Source organism: Schistocerca cancellata, chromosome 2, assembly GCF_023864275.1.
Source record: "Schistocerca cancellata isolate TAMUIC-IGC-003103 chromosome 2, iqSchCanc2.1, whole genome shotgun sequence".
NCBI lineage: Eukaryota > Metazoa > Arthropoda > Insecta > Orthoptera > Acrididae > Schistocerca > Schistocerca cancellata.
The window spans coordinates 160,322,457-160,346,888 of NC_064627.1; positions in this window are offsets into that span (position 1 = coordinate 160,322,457).

The following is a 24,432-nucleotide window of genomic DNA, read 5'->3' on the forward strand; positions in this document are numbered from 1 at the left end:
CTCAGAGCTATAAGCTGCAGCTATAAATGTATTTCTCAGATGAAGTGGGCACTAGGAATTATAATTACAGGCTTCACATTTAGCTAATCACTTTATGGTTGCCAATATTGTAGTTAGAGAGCCAGTGTTGAGAATGGCAAGCAACAGCAATAAATAAATAATAGGAACATTTAATAACAATTGTTCCACCCGCCGCCCCACACATGGTGCATCGGCCGGGAAATGCATCATTTCTACACTACATTATAATAACAATATATATACAAATTGCACCCGCCGCCCCACATGATGTATGTTCCGTTTTTTCTATTATTACTCTTCTGTTATAATTTCATGTACTGAGTCGTTGCATGATCATGGAGACTTGCTCTTTAATTTGGTCCTATGGAACATGCCATGTATGACATAAAAAAGAACATATAAGAAATCACGAAGGCATTCGGCTGTTGCATGTAGATCCTCAGTCCACCATATACATGTACTGGGTTGGTTGCCTGTCTCCAAACATGAGAAGTGTCTTCATCGCTGAAGATTTATTTACTTGCGAAGTCTTCATTTTTAAACTAGTTTCGCGTATCAATGCGGAACTGTGGACGGTGAAATTAGTCGTCATGACTTATGGCTTGCAGAAGTTATAATTTGTACCGTTGAGTAAGGGATGTTCAGTTCTTCACTAGCTCAGTTGGTAGATTTTGTGAGACTTAGCAACATCACGTCCCTCACACAGTACACTGTCCATTCTGACATCCCGGTTTCCCCAAACGCTTTGCATCGCTCAAACAACTATCCTCTTCGAGTGTCTTGTACCATTTCATTATGCTGACTGAGGCTGTGGTGCCTTGCGAAATTTGGCACGTTAACCTCTTTGCACATTCACGACCCATCGGCAGTGGGCAAACTATAGCACAAAAATGCTTTATCTGTCTGCTTCAACAACATTTTCAGTAATTACAGTCTGCGGCGCCTCGGTCAGCAGTTTCTCAAACTAACTTGCCAGTGCCACGTTTAAATCTGTATTTGAAAATATGTCTTTCACCTACTGTATCATTTTTTACCTTATGTCTTGCCACGTACCTATACCTATTTTTTCTAATGTTTCATGGACTGCACAATTAAGATGTACATTTCACCACTTTTATTTCGAAAATCGTTCAAGATATCGAAACGATGTTATCATAAAATGATAGTAAGCAGACGAACACATACTTCTGCTGTAAATAAAATAGATGGCGGTCACTTTGGAAGCGCCCGCATCTCGTGGTCGTGCGGTAGCGTTCTCGCTTGCCACGCCCGGGTTCCCGGGTTCGATTCCCGGCGGGGTCAGGGTTTTTCTCTGCCTCGTGATGGCTGGGTGTTGTGTGCTGTCCTTAGGTTAGTTAGGTTTAAGTAGTTCTAAGTTCTAGGGGACTGATGACCATAGATGTTAAGTCCCATAGTGCTCAGAGCCATTTGAACCATTTGAAACTCACTTTGGAAACCGGCATCTCGGATGCAACTGATTATATTCAGGTGGAAATGAGATCGTATATCATACCAAACACATAGACAATTACGCGAGAGAGACAGTGGTGTCTTTAATTTTAGAGTTGTGACTTGTTTTTCCCTTATACGTGTGAAAGTTTACACCGTTAACATTAACAGAACGCACCTACATCGTCCTGGTACAAGGAGAGATTAACACCTGTGTTATCGCAGTGGAGTTAAATCTACGTCACCCACACAGTTCAATCTGTTACCCACAGTGTGGTGGCAAAACTTTCTACGAAACAATATAAACTGGCTCTGCAGCACAAAGATCGATTGGAAGCGGCTAAGGTTGAACCAACATCAGTTACAGTTATGTTATCATTCAGTAATAGTCCGGAACGCAGCACCCAAAAAAAAAAAAAAAAAAAAGTATGTGTATTTTCCCATACATAAAAGTCATACATATAAAACGCAGTTTCAACTTATAGTATGAGTGACACATCAGGCTGGACGAAAGTCTGGTTCCGAATGAATTTAAATTCTATGTGAATAAACAGGTAATTAACAGGCTCTCAGAATACATCTAAGAGTACCATACCCTAAATCGTGCTCTCACACTTGGTGCTGCATAAGTTCGTACCGTTTCTGTTTTTTATGTTGGTATTCCGTTTACTGTGGGTTTATTTATCTATTTTCGTTTTTTATTTGTAGTCCACTGTTTGGGTTTACATTTTGCATTCCGTCATTTGGAGATAGTGAGTGGGGCTGTGGACGCTAGAAAATGGAATTCCAAATGGAAAAATCGGAACATTTCTTATACATCTGTGTTCCTCTGAGTTCAACAGACGGGTGACAGCAATGGAGGCAACCACAAACATCTGAACCGTGCATGATTATAATGTCATTCGACACAGAATGGGAAAAAATGGTTTCCTCGTTTTAAGGGGGTTCGTTTTTCACATTAGTGACTCTCCACGTTCACGATGACCTTCGGTGTACCACGTGGATCGTTTAAACGAATTAATCCACAATTATCCACGTCAGCGTACTCGGAAACTGACAAATGTGATGTACTGTAATCATTCCAGCATCGTGCAACATTCGTATGCGAGGGGACGGGTGTACGGATACCGCATGCTCTAAGCCAAAATCAGGGGATGGCCTTATGTGCATCTCTGCTTGCTCGTCATCAATTGTCTCGTGAGCAACACCGACAGATCATATCCTGTATCGTTACTGGTGATGAGAAATGGTGTCTTTATGCTAACAGAAGGAAAGAACGGATGCACACATGGTCTAGGATATGGTGAGGGCGCAGCACAACGACGGGAGAGGAGGAGGCGTCGTGGCCAGGCCTCGGGATTCTACCCCTGCCCAACATGTCTCTTACTGCCCGTAGCTAACTATGCCCCTAATAAAAAGTAAAAACAAATAATAGATAAATAAAATTTTAAAAAAATGAAAAAAATTTAAAAAATCCACAGCTAAGTGGCCCAGATCCTGTCATTTCCATGAATTTTAATTTATGGTAAGATTTATTAGTTGAGGATAAATTAAGAAAAAGTGATAAAAAATGGACGCTTTATGAAGGGGTGTGCTGTGTTAGTTCTAGCTTCTAATCTCGCTAGAGTTCGAAACTGTTTGTCTAATTTCTACGTCTTCTCTCCAAAAAGGAGGCGTGGGGGGGGGGGGGGGGGGTTAGCGTCATTGAATCGTCATCAAAACGTCTTTGATCCCGTGTTCCAAACCCGCCACCGTGCGGCGGCTCGGTATACTTTCGTTCATTACTTGCACCTACCTGTCAACTCTCTGTAGCATATCGCCAGTAGGAAAGCCGAGCAGAAACCTACCGTACTGCAACTCGCACCAGGCTGCATACAACGTAACTATTCCAAGAATCGGGAAAAGATCTTAATTTTGAATGAAAAGTGGAAATACAGGCAAAACTTCGATATGAAACTTCCTGGCAGATTAAAACTGTGTGCCGGACCGAAACTCGAACTCTGGACCTTTTCCTTTCGCGGGCAAGCGCTCTACCACACTTGCCCGCGAAAGGAAAAGGTCCAGAGTTCGAGTCTCGGTTCGGCACACAGTTTTAATCTGCCAGCAAGTTTCATATCAGCGTACACTCCTCTGCAGAGTGAAAATCTCAATCTGAAAACTTCGGTATATTGTGAACCTTGATAATGTGCACGTTCATTGCCAGGCTCGTGCTAATCTTAACACAGTCATGCACAAACCCTTTCATTCACGTTAGCAAGTTTATGGTAAAGTATTTTCCGAAATCTGAACAGCAACTAAGCACGGATTGTTCTTAAATGGAAATGCTCGCCATACTATTAAATTTATCGGTGTGTAATGCACTCAAGTCTTTGTCACCGAACTGATCAATATGCCACGCGGAATTACTGTCTTCTCCCATACATAGAATTACTTAAAAAATCCGTACTTTCTAAAAAACACACCGGAGTAAATATGCCTTCTTTCGGAGCTCATACTAATGTGCTGCACTGCTGTAAGCATTCTATATCTCCAAGAGAAAAGTCGCATGAAGAATACTCCATTCTCATTAGTCAGTTTTCTTTAAGGCCGACAGAAGAAATTTATTCTCCCGCGTTAGTCGGTGCTCTTCATGACTAACCAATCAACAAATAACACGCTTTCCAACTTTACTTTTCCCAAAAATAAATATTTAACATTCTGATATTTTGTTCGTACTTTACGTTACTATTTTTATTTGCACTCGAATTAGTTTTCTTTCTACCATAAATTTACTTATCACATTATGATAAGAAATTCCTGTCGTAAAACGTTCATCAGTAGAACAATGATCTACATACTTCCTTTAGACCACATCCGCGCATCATTCAGACTGCTAAAAGCATATAAAAACTGTACAAACACAAATAAGCAACAAAACCTTCAAGAAATAAACAGAACAATTCACAAAAACATTCTCTTGAGCTGTTTCTTGAATGTCTCTGTCCACTACTGTTCTCTAGTTCTCGACTGAACTCGCATGCACTGTGCACTATGTCTGAAGACCACCTGTCGCAGTGCACCCATGAGTCATTGAAATGGCTATGAGCGCTACGGGACTTAGCATCTGAGATAATCAGTCCCTTAGAACTTAGAACTACGTAAACCTAACTAACCTAAGGGCATCACACACATCCATTCCCGAGGCAGGATTCGAACCTGCGACCACAGCAGTCGCGCTGTTCCCAACTGAAGCCCCTAGAGCCGCTCGGTCACAACGGCCGGCAATGAGTCATTCTCCTGATACGCAGGCTGTAGACAGGAGCGCTATAAGGCGCCACGCCTCAATGGCGTATTTTGAATAAAAGAAAACATCAGCAATGGCGGATGAAGGCGTCCGGCACAAAAAGTCACCCTCATTTAGTCAACGGCGTTGTCAAAGAAGGTGGAGGAGATGAGAGAGGTTCAGCGAACTCTCCTGCCGTTGTGGTGGGAAACAGCCAGTAAACATGGAAGAGCCAGCAACGATCAACTGGATGAGAATGCAGAAGGAAGTGGAAACCACTGCATTAAAGACACAGTGTGTATCCGCAGAATGTGAGACCTGTAATTGAGAAAGTGCCATGGTGATCACTCCATTGCCAAAAGATTCCAGAACAGTCCCCCATTCGGATCTTCGCAAGGTGCCTGCTAAGGGCGACGTGACCATGAGAAAAAGATTGAATAACCAACGAAGAGGATAACGTTCTACGAGTCGGGGCTTGGAATCTCAGAAGTTTGAACGTGACAGGGAAGCTAGAAAATCTGAAAAGGGAAATGCAAAGGTTCAATCTAGATATACACTACTGGCCATTAAAATCGCAACATCACGAAGATGACGTGCTACAAATGGTTCAAATGGCTCTGAGCACTATGAGACTTAACATCTGAGGTCATCAGTCCACTAGAACTTAAGACTACTTAAACCTAACTAACCTAACGACATCACACACATCCATGCCCGAGGCAGGATTCGAACCTGCGACCGCAGCAGCAGCGCGGTTCCAGACTGAAGCGCCTAGAACTGCTCGGCCACTCCGGTCGGCTGACGTGCTACAGACGCGAAATTTAACCGACAGGAAGAAGATGCTGTGATATGCAAATGATTAGCTTTTCAGAGCATTAACACAAGGTTGGCGCCAGTGGCGACGCCTTGAACGTGCTGACATGAAGAAAGTTTCCAACCGATTTCTCATACATAAATAGCAGCTGACCGGCGTTGCCTGGTGAAACGTTGTTGTGATGCCTCGTGTAAGGAGGAGAAATGCGTACCATCACCACCATCGCGTTTCCCACTTTGATAAAAGTCGGAATGTAGCCTATCGCGATTTCGGTTTAACGTATCGCGACATTGCTGCTCCCTTTGGTCGAGATCCAATGATTGTTAGCAGAATATGGAATCGGTGGGTTCAGGAGGGTAATACGGAATGCCGTGCTGGATCCCAACGGCCTCCTATCACTAGCAGTCGAGATGACAGGCATATTATCCGCATGGCTGTAACGGATCGTGCAGCCACGTATCGATCCCTGAGTCAACAGATCGGGACGTTTACAAGACAACAATCATCTGTACGAACAGTTCGACGACGTTTGCAGGAGCATGGACTATCAGCTCGGAGACCATGGCTGCGGTTACCCTTGACGCTGCATCACAGACAGGAGCGTCTGCGATGGTGTACTCATGAACGAACCTGGGTGCACGAATGGCAAAACGTCATTTTTCGGATGAATCCAGGTTCTGTTTACAACACCATGATGGTCGCATCGGTGTTTGGCGACATCGCGGTGAACGCACATTGGAAGCGTGTATTCGTCTTCGCCATACTGACGTATCACCCGGCGTGATGGTATGGGGTGCCATTGGTTTCACGTCTCGGTCCCCTCTTGTTCGCATTGACGGCACTTTGAACAGTAGAGCCGGCCGCGGTGGTCTAGCGGTTCTAGGCGCTCAGTCCGGAACAGCGCGACTGCTACGGTCGCAGGTTCGAATCCTGCATCGGGCATGGATGTGTGTGATGTCCTTAGGTTAGTTAGGTTTAAGTAGTTCTAAGTTCTAGGAGACTGATGACCACAGATGTTAAGTCCCATAGTGCTCAGAGCCATTTGAACGATTTTTGAACAGTGGACGTTACATTTCAGATATGTTACTTCCCATGGCTCTACCCTTCATTCGATCCCTGCGAAACCCTACATTTCAGCAGGATAATGCACGACCGCATGTGGCAGGTCCTGTGCGGGCCTTTCTGGCTACATCGAATGTTCGACTGCTGCCCTGGCTAGCACATTCTCCAGATCTCTCACCAATTGAAAACGTCTGGTTGATGGTGGCCGAGCAACAGGCTCGTCACAACACGCCAGTCACTACTCTTTATGACCTGTGGTATCGTGTTGAAGCTGCATGGGTAGCTGTACCTGTACACGCCATCCAAGCTCTGTTTGACTCAATGGCCAGGTGTATCAAGGCCGTTATTACGGCCAGAGGGGGTTGTTCTGGGTACTCATTTCTCAGGATCTATGCACCCAAATTGCGTGAAAATGTAATCACATGTTAGTTCTGGTATAATATATTTGTCTAATGATTACTCGCTTATCATCTGCATTTCGTCTTGGTGTAGCAATTTTAATGACCAAAGGTGTAGTAGGGCTCAGTGAAGTGAAATGAAAAGAAAAAAAAAAAAAGGCAAGGATTTCTCGTCACTTGAGTATAGCGTAATATCATCAGTTTCAGAAAATGGTGTAATGGGACTAGATTTCGTTATAGGTAGGAAGGTAGGGCACACAGTGTGTTACTCTGAACAGTTCAGTGACAGGGTTATTTTCATCAGAGTCGTGGGCACACCAACACCGACAGTGACAGTTCAGGTATAGATGCCAACGTCACACGCTGAACATGAAAAGATAGAGAAAGTATATGAGGGTATTGCACAGGTAATTCGGTACATAGAGAGAGATGAAATCCTAACAGTCACGCAGGAGTAGAATGTGGTTGTAGGGAAATGAGTAGAAGAAAGGTTTAATGGAGAATGTGGCCTTGGTAGTAGGAATTAGGGAGGAGAAAGACTGAGTTCTGCAATCAGTATCATTAAGTAACATCGAATACTCTGTTCAAGTATCACAAGAAGAGGAGATATACTCGAGAAAGGGAAAATTTCAGGTAGATTACATCCTGGGCAGGCAGAAATTCCGAAGTCAGATACTGGATTCTAAGGCGTAGCCAGGAGCGAATATAGACACAGATAACGATTTAGCAGTGATGAAGAGTAGGCTGACGTTTAAGAGAGTAGTCAGGAAGAATCAGCACACAAAGAATTGGGACACGGAGGTACTAAGAAATGAAGAGATATGTTTGACGTTGCCTAAGTAATGGACACTATAATAATGAGTAGCTCACCAAACAGTTGCGTTGAAGAAGAATAGATATCTCTAAAGAGATCAATACAGAATCTGAAAACAAAACCATGGGTAGAAGAAAGACAGCTGCGAACATCCATGTAAACAGATGAAATACTTCATCTTTTTGACGAAAGAAGGAAGTATAAAAACGTTCAGGGGAATTCAGAAATACAGAAACACAAGTCCCTTTCGAACGAAATATACAGAATTCGCAGGGAAGCTAAGGCAAAAGAGCTGCATGAAAAACGTGTAGGGCGGATTCAGCATGCAGGAACTCAGTACAACGTTTTGTGAAATTAAAAGCAAGGGTGGTGACGTTAAGAGTTCAGTGGGAATTCCATTGTTAAATGCAGAGGAGGGAAAATATAGTTGTAAAGAGTCCATTTAAGACCTCTACGAGGTGGAAGACTTGTCTCATGACTTTATAGAAAAAGAAACAGGGATCGATTGGGAAGAGATAGGGGATCTTGTATTACAATCAGAACTGGAGAGAGCTTTGGAAGACATAAGATCAAATAAGGCAAAAGGGGTAGATAACAATCCATTGGAATTTGTAAAACAATTGGGAGAAGTGGCAACAAAACGACTTTGGTGTGTAGAATGTATGAAACTGGCGATATAGCATCAGACTTTCTGAAAAATATCATCCACACAATGCCCAAGACTGCAAGAGCCGAAAAGTGCAAGAACTATCGCACTGTCATGTTAACAGCTCATGGATTCAAGTTACTGACAAGAATAATACACCGAAGAATGGGACAGGAAGTTGAGGATGCATTAGTTCGGCTTCAGGAAAGATAAAAGCACCAGAGGGGCAATTGTGACTTTGCGGTTGATAATGGAAGCAAGAATGGAGCAAAAAGAAAGACATTTCATGGGATTTGTTGACCTGAAAAAAGCACTCGACAATATAAAATGATGACATATTTTTGAAATTCTATGAGAAGTAGGGATAACTTATAGGGGAAGGAGGGTAATATACAATACCGGCAAGAACCAAGAGGGAAAAAGAAGACTAGAAGACCAAGAACGAAGCACTCGGATTGAAAAGTGTGTAAGACAGGGACGCAGTCCTTCGCCATTACTGTTTAATCTAAGAGGGTTGGAACTTAAATAGTGGCAACTATTTATTCACAACCGATACAAAGGAGTTACATGTTTGCACCTGTTACTGTCCCTCAAAGCAGTCACCAGCGTTGTGTAGAACCCGTTGCCAGCGATGTGGGAGGCGTAGTATACCGTTAGCAAAGCCTGTTCTGTTGATGGTGCGAATGTAGCGGTCTACTGCCTGTCGAATCTCTGGAACAGTTCTGAAGCGAAAGGCAGGAAGTGGTTCCTTCATCTTCGGAATCAAATCAAAGTCAAAAGGACTTAAGTCCGGGGAGTATAGTGGATGGTACAGTACTTCCCAGTCCCATCGACCGAACAGAGAGCCACAGCTTGCTCTGTATGCGCCCGCGCATTGTCGTGTAATATGAGGGATGGGAAGCAGCAATAAGGGAAATAATAGAAAAACTGAAGACTGGGATTAAAATTCAGGGTGAAAGGATATCAATGATAAGCTTCGCTGATGACACAGGTATCCTCGCTGAAACTGGAGAAGAACTGCTGGATGTGTTAAATGGAACGAACGGAATATGGTCTGAGAGTAGCTGGAAGAAATACCAAGGTAATGAGAAGCAGCAGAAATGAGAACAACAAGAAACTTAACATTACAATTGGGGATCACGAAGTAGACGAAGCTAAATAGTTCTACTACCTAGGCAGCAAAGTAACCTGTGGTCGACGGAGCAAGGAGGACATAAAAAGCAGACTATCACTGACGGAAAAGTCATCTATGGCCTAAAGAAGCCCGCAAGTATCATAGATCTTAACGCACGGAAGAAATTTCTGGTAATGTACCTTTGGAACACTGCATTGTTTGGTAGTGAGACATGGACTGCGGGAAAACCGAAACAGAAGAGAATCTAAGCATTGGAGATGTGGCGCTGCAGAAGAAGGTTGAAAACTAGTTGGAGTGGTGAGATAAGGTATGAGGAGGTTCTTGGCAGAATCAGCGACGGATGGAACATAGGGAAACACTGACAAAAATAAGGGAAATCATGATAGGAGATTTATTAATACATCAAGGGATACCTTCCATGGTACTAGAGGGAGCTATAGATGATAAAAACTTTAGAGGAAGACGTCCAGCAGATTACTGAGTACGTAGGGTGCAGCTACTACTCTTGAGATGAAAATATTGGCAGGGGAGAGGAATTCCTGGCGGGCCGCACCAGGTTAATGGAAGACTAAAAAAAAGGATAGAAAGGAATGGTTGAGCCCGACAACAGCAGAAACTACCCGCAGAGAGACATGCGTGCACTCAAAAAAATATGGTTATTGTTATGCATGTGGTGAAACAGTGGCGGTGTGATGTACTATGAATTGCTTCCCGACGGTGTAGCCGTCACTGCTGACATTTATTGTGAAAAACTCAGACGTCTTGCAGAGGAATCCATGACCAACGACCAGGAAGACTGTGTGAAGTGACGCTACGCCACGATACTGCCCGTCCGCATTCTGTTACATTGACAAAAAAACACCGTACAGGAACTGGACTTGGAAGTTATTCTGCATCCAATATATTCACCTGATTTTGCGCCGAACGTTTTTCACCTATCCCGCTTTCTATCGAACGGCTTTCAAGGAACTTCCTTTCAAGATGAAAATGCGCTCTGAACATGGGTCGACTAGTTCTTCGTATCTAACCCACGCGATTCGTACAGTCGCGCAATCGAAAAATCACCCCAGAGTTGGAAGACTGTTGTAAATAGTGAAGGAGAACTGATGACTTAAGTCTCTGTTACGAGTATATCTGGTGTTTATTAAACTTATGGGAAAATACTACGACCTTACGCACCAACCTAATACCTCTTGTTGTGATGGTTACTGATTTTCACATATATTTTAGGATCCGACAGAAACGAGGTCAAGTTTATGAAGTACAATTATAACTGAATAATGCAAAGCGCAACTTGTGTTTAGACATTGTAGATATAAAAATGCACCTTCACAGTAATGGAACAATGGGAGTTCAGAATAATTTTCAGCCAATCTACGTCTGTGTCATGAGCAAGTGGTTAATTTATGAACCACACGCACATCAATCCGACTTCCCTTTCTCCACATCAGCCCGTTAGGTAACATATGAATGGTGGCCGAGCGGTTCTAGGCGCTACAGTCTGGAACCGCGCGACCGCTACGGTCGCAGGTTCGAATCCTGCCTCGGGCATGGATGTGTGTGATGTCCTTAGGTCAGTTAGGTTTAAGTGGTTTTAAGGTCTAGGGGACTGATGACCACAGCAGTTAAGTCCCACAGTGGTCAGAGCTTTAAGACATTCCTCATGCTCTTTGAGAGTTGCTTTCCATTAGAACGTTCTAAACAGGGTACTAGCTGTAAAAGGCAGCCCAGGTGGGTGACTGGTCGGATATGGATATCACATAGAAGAAATTGGGAATTATATCAAAATGTTAGAAGTAGTCACAATCAAGCTACAGTAGCCATTAAAATCAGTACTGTGAGGTGCTTAAAATGTTATTAGGACGGCAGGGAGTATGTGGTATGCAAATAGAATAGCTAATAGACAGGATAAAATTAAAACCATATGGTCACTTGCGAAGGAAGTGTCTGGTCAGCAGCACAAGGCTGACGACATACAGTCAGTTCATAGCAAAAATATTTCTGTTACTGATAAATCTTATATATGTACAGTATTTAACAACCATTTTCTGAGCATTTCTGGTGAATTAAATAAAAAGTTAGTTTCTACTGGGAATCATATAGCTCTCTTGGCAAATACCTTTGCGAGATTGATATCTGAAATACTCCTCTGTGATACAGACAAGGGGCAGACTGTCAGTAATTAAATCACTAAAGACTCTCACGGATGTGATGGACTGCCCAGCAGAATATTAAAGTACTATGCCGCACATGTTAGCACTGTATTTAGCGATATTGGTAATTTTTCCTTTAAGAACAGTTTCCTGGATGATTAAAGCACTCAGTAGTAAAGCCGCGTTATGAAAAGGGAGAAACGGATAATGTAAACAATTTTAGACCTGTTTCTATGTCATTAGTGTTTGCTAAAGTTATTGAAAAGGCTGTGTATGTAAGGATAATTCCTCATTTTATATCACCCAGTTTGCTATCAGATGTACAGATCGGCTTTAGAAATCGTTTAACAACAGAAAATGCTGTATTCTCTTTTCTCTGTGAAGTACTGGAAGAGTTAAAAGGATTCGAACGCTACGCATTTTTTTTTTATGTAACTAAGGCGTTTGATTGTGCTGACCACAAATGTGCCATTACATAATACGGGGAGTAGCTCACAATTAGCAACAGACAGCAAAGGTCATTATTCAAAGTGTTAAGAATGGCTGTGATTTGGGGTCTGAGCAGGGTATGGTCAAGTGGGGGGATGTCCCAGGGATCAGTGTTGGGGCCACTCCTGTTGGTTATCTGTATAAATGATATGCCCTCTAGGATTACAGATAACCCTAAAATATTTCTGTTTGCTGATGACACTAGCTTGTTAGTAAAGGATGGTGTGTACAACAGTGGCTAGGTCGCAAATAGTGTAGTTCATGACATAAGTTCATAGTCGTAGAAAATAAACTAAAGCAAAATCACAGTAAGACTCCGTTTTTACAGTTTCTGTCACACAATTCAACGAAACCTGATAATTTAATTTCACAGAAGGCATTTGATTAGTGAAACTGAACAGTTCAAATTTCTAGGTGTTCAGATAGGTAGTAAACTGTAGTGGAAAGCCCACTTCAGGATCTTGTTCAAAGACTAAATGCTGCATCTTTACTATTCGACCAGTACCTGAAGTGAGTGATTGTTCGACACAAAGATTAGTCTACTTTGCCTGCTTTCGTTCGCTTCTGTCGTATGGTATTATATTTTGGGTAGTTCTTCCCATTTTTCGCTCAGAAACTTGCGGCTCAGGCAATAAGTGGTGTAAGTTCACGAACCTCTTGTCGACCTCTCTTCACGAGCCTGGATATTTTGACGCTGGCCTCTGAATATATAATCCATACTGTCATTTCTTGTTAAAAATAATAGCTTATTCCCAAGCATAAGCAGCTTTCACTCAGTTAATACTCGAAAGAAAGCGAACCTTCATTCGGATGGGACTTCATTAACTCTTGTGCAGAAAGAATATGCAGTATACTGCTGCATCCATTTTCAATAAGCTACCAGTAGAATTCAAAAATCTTAGCAGTAATCCATACGCTTTCAAAACGAAACTGAAGAGTTTGCTCATGGGTCACTAGTTCTGTTCTTTCTCGGAGTTCCTTGGAAAATTAAGCTGATGCTTGTTGTATTGTTTATTGCGTTTAATTAAACTTATGGCTTGACTTTTTTCGGGTTCATAAACGTTTTATTTTTATCTGTTATTACTGTTATGTTGTAATTTCATGTACTGACAAGTTCCATGACCTTGGAGATTTGTTCCTCAGTATGGTCCTACGGAACTTGACGTGTAAATAAGTAAATAACCTGTTACTTTCATGGACATTCTCTCTCCTATTTCCACCCTCCCCCAATCCTCTAAACCATTTCCCATAAGTATAAATGGTGGGTTGTTCTCCTCTTGGCTGGCTCATATTGGTCCAGTTAGTTAGTTAGACATACCACTTTTAGCCAGATCATCTTAGACGACTTGGGCTGTTATCACTATAATTTATTACAAAATTAGTAAAACTTGTAAACCAAAATTGATTACCAAGATATCAAGTGTGTGGTGTATGAGTTCACTTAAGGTTACCTCTATGGTGTTGTAATGGACACAATCAAGTGTAAAAACGGCGATAAATATGAGAAAATCCATATTTTAGTTAAGTTTATGATGTGTATACACCAATATCATGTTAAAACACACACTATGGGTAATATAGAAGACTTACCAGGTGCTGCGATAAGTATAAACTGGCATGAAAGTAAAAAAGTGCAAGATACATAACAATTACCAATATTTTAATGCAATATTTTAAAAGATTATAACTTTAGCGCGTCATTAATCATGAAACAGGTATTTTCTATTTTCTCTGTATTTATTTTCCCTTATTTTTATCACTGTAATTTGTGATTCAGTATTGCTGTAAGATATTTTTCCCGTATGACATCACTGCCCAAGGTAAGTCTGGCACTATGATGTATAGCCCAAAGTGAAAACCGGCGGAAATTAAAAAAGAAAAACACTTACTCTAAGTATATGACGAGGGGAAGCTCTCTGATGCAAGCTACATAGTACGGAGACCTAGACCACTGGACCTACGTTTAAAACTGTCTAACTCGTCGGTGAAACATCTATGGTTCTCGAATGACTGCCACTGCCATGTGTATGTCGGCTAAAATAGGAAATGGTAGGGTTATGCACTTGCATTTTATTTGTTAAGATATTGCCACACATGCCGATGCAATTGCGCAACAAACCTCGTGCCACGAGTTGCCCCCACTGTTCCATCCACCATGGCAGTAGTGTAATTATTTACCGTCCCACAGTCCCCGTGTCACTCAAGTGTGAGGAAAGATGCTGACAGGTGTGGGCAGGTTTCAGTGAGGTATAGTTGTATCACCAGCAGCTCTGGCTATGCATCCTGGCTCTAGATAGTGCTCCCCTTAGTGTGTGCCATCACCAGCTACCAACCAGAGGCAAAAAACACTAATAATTAAAAAAACAAAGTATAATGCTCATGAAAAAGCATGTCGAACTAAAAAAATTATTCGAGGAATTCACATGTGCGAAATTGCTTCTAACGTAGCTTCTTGTATGGCACTAATGGTTGCTATATGTTTTTGCTAATACCATGGAACACAGTCTCAGTGGTTAACGAATCACAGTTTAGTGCCGCTAGGTAACACGTACACGGGGTACGTGGCTATTTACCTGTTACACAGTTCCGCCTGAGAGTTGTTCAGGCGTCCACACTTGGAATTCCAGAGCTGATTTCCTATCTCTGTATTACAAATTGTGTTACATGACATTACTTTGCTACAATGATCAAACCACTCTTGTCAACAAGTATACTTTAAGCTGTTAAATAAGTGATAACACTATGCAGCTCCCATTTGTTTTACGGGGTCTTAATTGTAATTCCGCAAGAGAAAGAGAACGTAGCTCTTGCGAAATCATATTAAATAAATTTAGAGTACCTGTATTCCCAGTAAACAATGTAGTGTGTATCACAATCACCACCAGCTACTTAAAAAAGGAAATCGTGACTGGTAGAAGCAAAAGAAAAAAACCCCTGATCACAGAGCCATGAAACCTATATCATTTCTTATTATTAACACACAAACTGAGAGGTAACCGGTCAAAAAATGGTAGTCTGTGAATTTCAAGTGATGAATGTGGGAAAAATTATATTTAACCCAATCTGTGTACGATAGGGGTACAAGATATGTGCAGTTTCTATACTAATAGAAAGTAGTCACTCGTTGATGTACTAACATAAAAATGATGGTTTTAGAGGTGTTTACTACATTAAGAGATACGCAAAACAATTAGTTTTAAAATTCAATTTCCACCGGGAACTGCGTAAGAAAGAGTGGATATACTGTACCAGCATGTGGTGGACTGAACATTGTACACTTTTTGTTACACATGTCTTAAGAATAAAGTGCCATAAAACCTTGCTGTTCCACAGACAGTATTATCCCAGAGGTCTTCATGTAAAGAATACACTAAAGTTGGTTCATATTAAAGAACTTACTGTCTTAAATTCAGTTAATGTGGAAGTCTTTGCCATAAAGGGAAACTATAAACTGACATTTGAACAAGAACATGCCATTGCTGATATGTTAGCAAGGCTAACAAGTTTCTTTAAGCACTGAATACAGAAAAATTCTGGATATGAACGGGGGATACAAGATACCCACATTTACTTTGAATACTGATAAGGAATGTTCACATTTTGGTGTACTTCTCGAAGATGATCGATTAAACGGTGTTTACTACGGTTAAGGATATGAGGAAATATTTATTTATAAGAGAATTTTGGTGAGGTGAATATATGGCTATAAACGAAAAATCAAATTTGGATAATGCAGAAGTAGGTTTAATGATGAATATGAAAATAGGAGTGTGGGTAAGCTGCTACGAACATATTAACTTATCCAAAACCATCACAGCATTACAAGTTTATACGCCGACAAGCTCCGCAGATGAAGAGACGGAATAAACGCATAAAGAGATAAAAAATATTCATTTAGATAAGAAAGAAGAATATTTTTCGTGACGAGAGGCTAGAATTGGATAGTAGGAAGACGAAGAGAAAGAAAAATCGTAGGTGAATATGGGCTGTGGGAAAGAAATGGCCGGCCGGACTGGTCGTGCGGTTCTGGGCGCTACAGTCTGGAGCCGAGCGACCGCAACGGTCGCAAGTTCGAATCCTGCCTCGGGCATGGATGTGTGTAATGCCCTTAGGTTAGTTAGGTTTAATTAGTTCTAAGTTCTAGGCGACTGATGACCTTAGAAGTTAAGTCGCATAGTGCTCAGAGCCATTTGAACCATTTTGAAAGAAATGAAAGAGGAAGGAACTTGGTACAATTTTGAGCAAGCACATACTTTGTTTAAGAATCAGGAAAGGAAGTTGTATACGTGGAGGAGTCCTGGAGGCACCAGAAATCTCAGACTGATTACATAATAGTAATACAGAGATTTCGGAACCAGATTTTAAATTCTAAGATGTTCCAGGGGTCGATGTTAGCTCTGAACACGATTTATTGATTATTAACTGTAGCTTAAGATTCAAGAAAATGCAAAAACGTAGAAAATTAGGGAGATAGGACCTGGATAAATTGAAAGAACCGAGGTTATTGAGAGTTTCAGATGGAGCAAGGGAAAGGAATACAGTGGAAGACGAATGAGTAGCTGTGAGAAATGAAATACTAAAGGCAGCGGAGGGCCAAAGAAGTCAAAAGACAGGACCTAGTAGAAACTGGATACGATAGGAGGTATTGAATTTGAATGATGAAAGGAGATAATTTAAAAGTGCAACTTATGAAGCAGGCGAAATGGAATACAAAGGTCTAAAAAAGTAGCTTAACATTAAAAGTAAAATAGCTAAGCAGAAATGGCTTGAGGGAAAACTTAAGGATTTAGAAGTATATCACACTAGCATTGTAGTTCAGCGCCCCGCACGCGACCGTGCGTCGCTAGTGTCGGCAAATGAGCGAGAGAGAGAGCTAGCTGCGGAGCGGGTGAGACCGCACAGCTCTGCTCTTCACCGGTCTGTCCCGCGGTCAGATCCAACGATACAAAATAACAGAGGAAGCGCAGCTCTGTAAAAGTGGTCGATGAGCAGTGAAACAAGCAAACCATTTACTTTTTAGGTGACAACTAGTGTTCGTGAGGCAGAATTACTACGCAGAGCCTTAGAAAACCACACCCAAAACTAGAATCGGAGTGCAACTTAGTAGTTTTCTGACCCACAGGTTGATTCTATTAGTACTGTACATGCACACTTGTCATATGTGCAATATGCGTCTTCTGAAAAATATATCAGTTTCTTAAATGAACTAGCCGGCCGAAGTGGCCGTGCGGTTAAAGGCGCTGCAGTCTGGAACCGCGAGACCGCTACGGTCGCAGGTTCGAATCCTGCCTCGGGCATGGATGTTTGTGATGTCCTTAGGTTAGTTAGGTTTAACTAGTTCTAAGTTCTAGGGGACTAATGACCTCAGAAGTTGAGTCCCATAGTGCTCAGAGCCATTTGAACCAGCCATCTTAAATGAACTAGAGTCATAAATAATTTATTTTAAAAACAATTTTATGTAAGGGATATAGAGTCTCAGTCTTACTGTTAGTAGTTACAGGGTGTTTCAAAAATGATCGGTATATTTGAAACGGCAATAAAAACTAAACGAGCAGCGATAGAAATACACCGTTTGTTGCAATATGCTTGGGACAACAGTACATTTTCAGGCAGACAAACTTTCGAAATTACAGTAGTTACAATTTTCAACAACAGATGGCGTTGCGGTCTGGGAAACTCTATAGTACGATATTTTCCACATATCCACCATGCGTAGCAATAATATGGCGTAGTCTCTGAATGAAATTACCCGAAACCTTTGACAACGTGTCTGGCGGAATGGCTTCACATGCAGATGAGATGTACTGCTTCAGCTGTTCAATTGTTTCTGGATTCTGGCGGTACACCTGGTCTTTCAAGTGTCCCCACAGAAAGAAGTCACAGGGGTTCATGTCTGGCGAATAGGGAGGCCAATCCTTGCCGCCTCCTGTATGTTTCGGATAGCCCAAAGCATCACACGATCATCGAAATATTCATTCAGGAAATTAAAGACGTCGGCCGTGCGATGTGGCCGGGCACCATCTTGCATAAACCACGGGGTGTTCGCAGTAGCGTCTAAGGCAGTTTGTACCGCCACAAATTCACGAAGAATGTCCAGATAGCGTGATGCAGTAATCGTTACGGATCTGAAAAATGGGCCAATGATTCCTTTGGAAGAAATGGCGGCCCAGACCAGTACTTTTTGAGGATGCAGGGACGATGGGACTGCAACATGGGGCTTTTCGGTTCCCCATATGCGCCAGTTCTGTTTATTGACGAAGTCGTCCAGGTAAAAATAAGCTTCGTCAGTAAACCAAATGCTGTCCACATGCATATCGCCGTCATCAATCCTGTGCACTATATCGTTAGCGAATGTCTCTCGTGCAGCAATGGTAGCGGCGCTGAGGGGTTGCCGCGTTTGAATTTTGTATGGATAGAGGTGTAAACTCTGGCGCATGAGACGATACGTGGACGTTGGCGTCATTTGGACCGCAGCTGCAACACGGCGAACGGAAACCCGAGGCCGCTGTTGGATCACCTGCTGCACTAGCTGCGCGTTGCCCTCTGTGGTTGCTGTACGCGGTCGCCCTACCTTTCCAGCACGTTCATCCGTCACGTTCCCAGTCCGTTGTAAGTTTTCAAACAGATCCTTTATTGTATCGCTTTTCGGTCCTTTGGTTACATTAAACCTCCGTTGAAAACTTCGTCATGTTGCACCAACACTGTGTTCTAGAAATGAATTCCAACACCTGAAAATTCCTCTGTTCTAAGGAATAAACCATGTTGTCTACAGCACACTTGCACGTTGTGAACAGCACACGCTTACAGCAGAAAGACGACGTACAGAATGGCACACCCACAGACTGCGTTGTCTTCTATATCTTTCACATCACTTGCAGCGCCATCTGTTGTTGAAAATTGTAACTACTGTAATTTCGAAAGTTTGTCCGCCTGAAAATGTTGTTGTCCCAAGCATATTGCAACAAACGGTGTATTTCTATCGCTGCTCGTTTAGTTTTTATTGCCGTTTCAAATATACCGGTCATTTTTGAAACACCCTGTACAAGTAAATATTTTTTGTTGTACTTCGTGCTACAGCTTTTTGTATCACTTTTCAGAGTTTAGAAATCGGATTCTTAGTTTGCTGTTTTGTACGTAAGAATTTTAACTGACCAAGTTTGGAAACTTATTAAAAAATAGAATTAAGGATATGAAGCTCTTTAATTCTTACAGTCAACATTGCTAAAGAAGACAATTAATATTGTACACGTTTCCCTTTTTCGAGGAAATGATTCTGTCTAGGTTTGGTACAATGTTCCTTGAGACTGCTAACCTCAAAGAATTAGTCAAATATTAACGTCATGTAATGAACAGTTCTTAGTTTTAGCAACCTTTGAAAGAGAGAAAAAGGCTCAAAAATATACTTGGAATCAAACATTGAGAGAACTTTGGCCGCGTGCTTGTGCAGAAGAGGATATTTCTCTCTTGGAAGACAGCTGTAAAAGTCATCCGAAGATTTACACATAAGAAAGCTGTCCGTCAGGCGGATATCGCACTGCAGGTCAATCAGCTCTAGTTGAAGCACTTGTCAGACATCCTCTGGCCGAAGGGAAAACTGGCGAACAGATATATCTATGGCCGGTTGAGGCTCACTTATCTCCAAAAATCTGTTTTCAAACTGTTCTTGTAATTCGCAAATGATTTGAACATATCTGAAAAATCCATATCTTCTTTAACGCTATCTAGTGCAGGAAAGTGTCCACAATTCTTCTCGCGGAACTATTTTTCCCGTAAAATAAGTTTTTTTTAAATACTTGAAGCGTGTGCACTAAATCAACAACAGAGTGATTTTCGCCTTGGAGTGAAATGTTCAAAGCATTTAAATGACCAGTAAGGTCTCTCAAAAAAGCCAGTTTCGCCACCCACTTAGGATCACAAAGTAATTTTTCTGGCCGTCTTTTCATTTCCAAAAAGGTATTTATTTCGCCCCTCAAGGAGAAAAACCTTTGAAGTCCTTTCCTCTGTTCAGCCATATTACTTCGGCGTGGTAGGTGATGTCCGGGTATTCCGCTTCGATATTAGCCAGAAATTCTTTAAATTAGCGATGTGTGAGTCTATGCGAGCGAAGATAATTAACCGTTCGAAGAACTGTGTCCATAACATCCATAGCCGACCTGAGTGGCCGTGCGGTTCTAGGCGCTACAGTCTGGAGCCGAGCGACCGCTCCGGACGCAGGTTCGAATCCTGCCTCGGGCATGGATGTGTGTGATGTGTTAGTTTAGTTACGTTTAATTAGTTCTAAGTTCTAGGCGACTGATGACCTCAGCAGTTAAGTCGCATAGTGCTCAGAGCCATTTGAACCATTTGAACATCCATATGTGCATCCAGTGATGCCTGTCACCTGAGGTTCACACAGTGGTTGATCACTGCTTGGCTTTTCAAGGTCTTTTCGGATGGAGACAGCGATTTTGTGCCTTCACTACATCCAAAGATGAAGAAGAAGAAATGGAAATATTGGAGATTGTACAATAGTAGTTATAAGGCTACTGCACCCTCACATGTCCCCACTTTAGCGAGTCGGGGTTTAGTGACACTAGATATTGAGCGTCAGTGACAGAGGAGAGCAAAGATTATTATTTTGTCAGATATGGCGGGAGGGAAAGTGACACTTTGCGGGCGGTGGAATGGGCTCTATCCTTGGCTCAGAGGATAAGGTGTGAGTGAAACATTTGTGTTTCCACTAACAGTCATTTATTGAGACATAAACAAACAGAGTAATACAGTGTGTTTTAACTAGCACAATTCCTTGCGGCTGCGGAGCGACGGAGTCGTAGCATGCAGACTCCAGTGACAGCCGATGCGGTGACAGCTCGTGTTGCAGCGGCACGCCGACTGAGTATTTCTGCCTTAGTACCGTGCCCGTGACTCACTGCGACGGCGGTGCGGCCTTCTCATTGTGAATTCTCTCGTTGTGTCAGTAACAAGCGGATAAGGCATGGCGCGGAGAGCTCTGCCCTGGAACCGAACCAGCGACCGATTTGGCGTCTTCTGGCTGAGTTAATCAACCCCTAGGTTCACAGGTGACCCATTTGGCGAGGCCACAGTCCCTTCGTCCTCACCAGCCACCTGAGTAAGCACCACACGAACGTCCTTCTGGTAACATCTGGGATGTCAAAATGGTTCAAATGGCTCTGAGCACTATGGGACTCAACATCTTAGGTCATAAGTCCCCTAGAACTTAGAACTACTTAAACCTAACTAACCTAAGGACATCACACACACCCATGCCCGAGGCAGGATTCGAACCTGCGACCGTAGCAGTCCCGCGGCTCCGGACTGCAGCGCCAGAACCGCTAGACCACCGCGGCCGGCTCTGGGATGTCATCTTCTGTGTTGTCTTATTGGCATGGTGCTGACATCTTCTGTCGTGCAACATAGTAGCTAAGTCGTTGTGGTGAAGTATGACGTCCGCTGACCATCGGACCGTCCGTCGAGGTGACGTTTCTTCGTGTCTTCTTTCTCCCTCCTTCAAAGGACCGTCTCACACCCGTTTCTCGGACGTATTTATTCGACGTTTTTCCCAACGTCGCGAAGTTTCCAGGACGGTAACTGACACTTCGGTCGTTGACCTAAGCCTCTCACTTTCGAAAGAGACGTGACCAATGTCGATACATGTGCCGCCTTTCCACTGTTTTACCCTATGCTGGCGTGGTTGTGCATTGCCCTGTCGTTCCCCTCCCCATCGCTAGATTTGTCACACACGTGAGTTCAGTATGCGGACAATTCCAGAAGTGACTGCTGATGTGCGAACTGCGCTGGTCGTCGTTCTCCTTGAAAGCATTGCCCGTCTTCTCGGTCGTTAATCTGTCAATGTGCTTACTGATGCTGTGCAAACTCCGCTGGTCATCGACCTTCTCACAGTGGGCAGAAACATGACCAATGTCACACATGTCCCGGCTTTCCTTGTTCATCTGCTGCCGCTTCCGAATATTGATGCGTAGCTCGTGAAAGTCTCTAAAATGTTCACTTAACCTATAATAAGTCTACGTATTTTCCTGCTTTCAACAACCACAAATAACACATAATTATCAACATAATTATTATACACACTATACCACAGAAATTAAAACTTCTTTGACAAGTTAAACTGTGAAATAAAATTTGTATGGATTTGAAAAATTAAAATTAATAAATTCATTAATTATAGAATGAGATTTTCACTCTGCAGCGGAGTGTGCGCTGATATGAAACTTCCTGCGGCCCGGCACACAGTTTTAATCTGCCAGGAAGTTTCATTAATTATACATTAAATATTCATTAAGCACATGTTTTTCATTGATTATTATGTATATCATCATTCAACCCAAAACACCAGGAATTCATTGACAAACTGTTAACTATTATATATCGAATGTCATGACTGTATATGTGACTGAATAGCTGTACACTAACTCCACGAAAATACAGTCATGTTCAGAAAAAAAGTAGAACATCTTGAACGACTAGAGAGGGACATTCATATTCACAGCACATGTACGTTAGTATGTTCTGCAGAGATGATTAGCGTTTCAGTCACCTCGTTTCAACATGTGTCCTGTTGCCTGCGCCCTTGATAACTTGTTCCACATGTGATGGCAACGAAGCGTACAAGGCACGAATGGCGTCTTCTGATATATCAATCCATGCTGCATTCACCTTGTTGCAAAGTTCATCTATGGTGGTCGGCATTGGGCCACAGTTATTTCACCATGTCCCACATATTTTCGACTGGTGACAAGTCTGGTGATCTGGCGGGCCAGGTTAAAAGATTGAAATCCTGTGACACCAAGAAGGGATGGGTTCGTGCAGAAATATATGTGGTCGTGTATTATCTTGCTGAAAAATGGCGTCTGGTTTTTAGGGAGAGGGTATGGCTATGGGTCACAGGATGACATTCACACAAGCCACACTCACCAAGTGTCCTCGACATGCACCAGCTGTGATTTGAGGTAGTACGCGACAGCACCTTACACCATAAGGCCTTGTTGCTGGCGCTGTATGTCTTCTGCAAATGCATTCATCATTCACCACAGCTCTGCGTCCTCCTCGGCTCTGGTGCAACAGTGAAAGAGTGTAACACGTCGTTCAATATCAGGGGTGACAGTCCGTCGCTTTTTGCTGCGGCATGTTTTACGTGCGCGTCGCCCACTTCTCCGTCTATCTATAACGAATATACAGGGTGTTACAAAAAGATACTGCCAAACTTTCAGAAAACATTCCTCACACACAAAGAAAGAAAATATGTTATGTGGACATGTGTCCGGAAACGCTTACTTTCCATGTTAGAACTCATTTTATTACTTCTCTTCAAATCACATTAATCATGGAATGGAAACACACAGCAACAGAACGTACCAGCGTGACATCAAACACTTTGTTACAGGAAATGTTCAAAATGTCCTCCGTTAGCGAGGATACATGCATCCACCCTCCGTCGCATGGAATCCCTGATGCAGCCCTGGAGAACGGCGTATTGTATCACAGCCGTCCACAATACGAGCACGAAGAGTCTCTACATTTGGTACCGGTGTTGCGTCGAAAATATGTGGGATATGGTGAAATAACTGTGGCCCAATGCCAACCACCATAGATGAACTTTGCAACAAGGTGAATGCAGCATGGATTGATATATCACAAGACGCCATTCGCGCCTTGTACGCTTCGTTGCCATCACATATGGAACAAGTTATCACGGCGCAAGCAACAGGACACGTGCTGAAACGAGGTGACTGAAACGCTAATCATCTCTGCAGAACATACTAACGTACATGTGCTGTGAATATGAATGTCCCTCTCTAGTCGTTCAAGATGTTCTACTTTTTTTCTGAACATGACTGTATTTTTGTGGAGTTAGTGTACAGCTATTCAGTCACATGTACAGTCATGACATTCGATATATAATAGTTAACAGTTTGTCACTGAATTCCTGGTGTTTTGGGTTGAATGATGTGGTCTGGATGGTGCAGCCTGATACATCTCGTCATGTTTTACGGCATTCCATAAACAATTCTGCGTACACCCGTTTCATTGCCGGAACGCTTCGTCGCATACGAGCAATAGTTTCGCGAGTGGATGCGTCACATTCTCTCACGCCAAAAATGCGCCCCCTTTCGAACTCAGTGATTTGACGGTATGGTTGGCGCATACGTCTGCGAGGCGTCCTGCTCGTCT